Source organism: Limulus polyphemus, unplaced genomic scaffold (genome assembly GCF_000517525.1).
Source record: "Limulus polyphemus unplaced genomic scaffold, Limulus_polyphemus-2.1.2 Scaffold3289, whole genome shotgun sequence".
In the NCBI taxonomy this organism is placed as follows: domain Eukaryota; kingdom Metazoa; phylum Arthropoda; class Merostomata; order Xiphosura; family Limulidae; genus Limulus; species Limulus polyphemus.
Genome location: NW_013668899.1, coordinates 33,468 through 37,392, shown reverse-complemented (window position 1 = coordinate 37,392; position 3,925 = coordinate 33,468). Strand labels below are relative to the sequence as shown.

The following is a 3,925-nucleotide window of genomic DNA, read 5'->3' as shown; positions in this document are numbered from 1 at the left end:
GAGGGAAGGCAGCTAGTCATCACCACCCACCGCCAACTCTTGGGCTACTCTTTTACCAACGAATAGTGGGATTGACCGTCACATTATAACGGCCCCCCACGGCTGAAAGGGCGAGCATGTTTGGTGGGATGCGGATTCGAACCCGCGACCCTCAGATTGTGAGTCGAGCGCCTTATCCACCTGGCCATGCCGGGCACTATAGAGAGAGAGAGAGAGCGTTTGTGAACTTTATCTAAAAGCAGCATCTAATCACGATTTATAAGAAATTAAGGCCAGGTATACGTGCTTCAAATTTACAGTATTTAATATAAGTTTGTAAAATATATCCATGGGGAGTTGATATTATACTACTTTTGTAAACGGTGCAACATTAGTAGCTAAATTAAATTAAGCTTTGACCAATTTGATTCATTACGTACTCTTAGACGACTTGGAATTTTACAAAAAACATAAAAAGAAAACCCAACTTTTATAACACAGTGACATTGTAAGCAACAAGAGCAATTTAAAGTAAAAACTTTAGCATTTCATTTTCTAAAATCAAAATTAATTTTTTATTCGTTCCGTATCTTGAGATTAATGTGCCCTGCAGTCCGAGTGTATGTCCAGAGTTTGTCCTTTAGTGTTAAGTTTGTGTGTTTTTCATGTATATGTGAAGCAAAAAACTGAGCAAGTAACAAGTTTGTTTGTTTTGAATTTATCGCAAAGCTACACTAGGGCTATCTGCGCTAGCCGTCCCTAATTTAGCAGTGTAAGACTAGAGGGAAGGCAGCTAGTCATCACCACCTACCGCCAGCTCTTGGGTTACTCTTTTACCAACGAATAGTGGGATTGACCGTCACATTATAACGCCCCCCACGGCTGAAAGGGCGAACCCGCGACCAACAGATTGCGGAAACAAGTTTGAAATAAAAATGATTTCTCTTTTCACTGTAAGTGTGGAAAATCTTGATACTTAATAATTCCGAAAGACAGTTCATTTGTAAAGTAAGTTGGTGGATAATATGTTTTAACGAGTAACACCTAACTCAGACTTGTGTAGATAATTATTTTATTAGACATGTCTCTTTGGCTTAACGAAAATCTTGAGTACACACTAGAAGAAGAAAAAAAAGAGACACTGATCGATCTAGGTCATACAATTACGCAAATATTTTTGTACAGTAAATTGTTATGAAACCAAAAGTGGCTTCTCAGCTAACCGTATTTTTTCAATTAAATAATAGATTGCAAACTGTGTAGACTTTCCTAAAACTAAAAAAAGTAAATAACTTCAGTGAGCATGAGTTACTTACCTGAAGCTGAATTATGTTTTGTTGACATATTCTGCAACATTTGAGGTAAAACTAACTGACGCCCTTACAAATAACTGATATATATATATATATATATATTCAAAGCTCTTTTTATATCTCACTCAGCCTTAACGAATTTATTTATTAGTACACTGAGAGAAGTATATGCTTATATCCTTTAATGGATACCTTTATCGTCATCCCAATCAACCTGTTGCAGTTTGAATTGACATTTTTGTTTATCTTGCTGCTTTGGCCACACAAGATGGCGGGACCACAGTTCTCCAGACCTGATTGACTAATCTTTTCTTTTCGTCTTATATCTCCATCTTTAAGCCAGCCATTGTGCCAGGTTTTATACCTTGGCATCTTGTATATTCAACATAGCTTTTTTTTTATTAAAATTTCGAAGGACTATTAGCCTGTACAACAAATAATGGTTATTAATGAAGGCTGTGCTAAAGAGGTAGCGTGCCACCAAAAAAAGTGTGATTCATGGCACGCACACGTTCTATTGACGTCACGACAGTACAGCCGCAATGTTAAGCGTCCCTTATGTGACATCATTTTAGTGTCTACTGACTGACTGACAGACAACACACTACTGTATAGTGGTGCGAGTGGTTAAAACAGGTGACCCGTCCAGGCAGCCTTAGGCCCTCTTTCGGGGAAATGAACAAATATCTTAAATATATTCGACTAATGCTTATTACTTATGCATAGATAATATTCGTTACTGTACCATAGCGTAATAAATAGTTTATATTATTAAATATTACTTAATAGATAATCGTTGTTACCATAGCATAACTCAATAAATCTATGTTGGTATAAAAACTTAACCGTATTCTTATAACATTGCAAACGAAATCATTGAAAAAATATTTTTCTCTCTTAATGTCGAAAGGTTCTTTACTAGAAGATAAACGTATAAAAACTTGTGAAGTTTAGTTAACATACACTACAATCAATCTCTTAAATCATCTTTAAAAATTAAAGCCATAATAAGACTATCTAAACTATAGTTCTGTTTAATAAAAACTATCATCAAAAGGTAGATAGACAAAAATAGTTTTCACAAAGCAAAACAAAACGCAAATCTTTATTGACAGCGTCAATAAGAATGACATATTTAGGTAATGTACTCGGTACTTATTCATAAAAATTATCTGGTATCTAATGGCTTACTTATATATTTATTTAACGATGAACCATACTAAATGTAGTGATTTTTGATTAATTCAAAGTTTCAGAGATTGCAAAGTTAATAATCTTACTTTTCTACATTTTTGTTTGTTTGTTACGAAGGCCGATTATTTTAAGATAAGACGTGATCTTATTTATTACGAAAATTTATTAGTTTCTAGGTATCATTAGCTTCATAAGTGTGTTTTGTACGTTTATTATTAAACACAATGTTTCACAATGGATATCCGTGGTCTGCTTGCTGCGGGTATAGAAACCCGAAGTTTAAGCCGTGAAACTTACAGCTGAGCCACCGGGGCGTGGTGTTTCATAAGAGGTATGGGCTTATGAAACTATAAAGTTCGCTAGTATAACCCACTTTATATTCACTTAAAATGTTGTTTCAAATGCTCTTCTTTTTTGTTAACGAAAAGATGTACAATTAATTTCTCGTACACTGCTTGCAAGTAGATAGGGAACTACGCTTAAAATCAGTCATTCACAACCTTAATTTAATTGTATATAAAATCTAAGACCTAGATCCATAAACATCCACCATTTGATCTATTTTAACAATGATATTTATTACCTGTTGCGGATGGAAGGAGTTTATTACACCTTGTTTGGTCAAGACAAGGACTTTGGATCGAGATTCATTACCTTCGCTGCACAAAGAGGGCTCTGCAAGCTGGGTGGAAGGCTTGGGCACTAGGCTACTCTTGTGATAGCGATAAAGAGCAAAAATTAAACCGATCAGGACTGCCAGCCCGACTCCAGTAGTGACACCTAGTGACATAGGTGATACCAACATTGTTTTTCCTCTAAAAGAAAAATATAGAAAGGTATTAAGAGTATCTTATTTTTAACTTAGAACTATTTGTAAAACATTAATTGAACCCTGAAAAAAGTGGTTAGAAATTACTACCAATTTTTTTTCCTCAGATTTTTAGATACTTTAACCAATATAATTATTACAAAAATTTAATATTCTAATTATTCTATAAAATATTTGAAGAAAGCAGGACCAAAACATGATTTCTTAAAATATTCTTTAATTTGGTTTGTTAAAGTTTCATCACTTTCAATAATAAGACTCATACACCAAATTTAGTGTTGCGACAGGTTTCTCTGGGTCTAATACAAAAGAAGATTATAGACATTTAACTCAGCTAATGGTACAATGTTCTAATAAATAAATATAAAGTACAGTCATGATAACCCAGAGGCTCCAAGTTAAGAATGCTCAGAGGGCCTGTCTGATTCTAGCAACAAAAAAAAACAAATTATACAAACTTAGTACAGGTAATACAACTTATAATACATGTCCTAATATTTTGATATACTAAGGTGGGTTTTCAGTTTCTCAACCCTTCGTTAAAGATGTGATACCCCAGTCTATAGAAGAATTATTCCTTATATTATCAGAAAATACAAAGTTATGCACA

General features: G+C 34.2%; 1 protein-coding gene across 1 annotated transcript in view; it reads right to left on the bottom strand.

The window, feature by feature from the left end:
* The window catches only part of LOC106469081 (synaptotagmin-6-like), a 36,243-nt gene extending 32,976 nt beyond the window's left edge, over positions 1-3,267 (bottom strand). Inside the window, exon 1 of the mRNA XM_013929536.2 lies at positions 3,070-3,267. The gene's annotated coding sequence lies outside the window, so the exon portion shown is untranslated. The remainder of the gene's footprint in view (positions 1-3,069) is intronic.
* Positions 3,268-3,925: the final 658 nt, after the last annotated feature.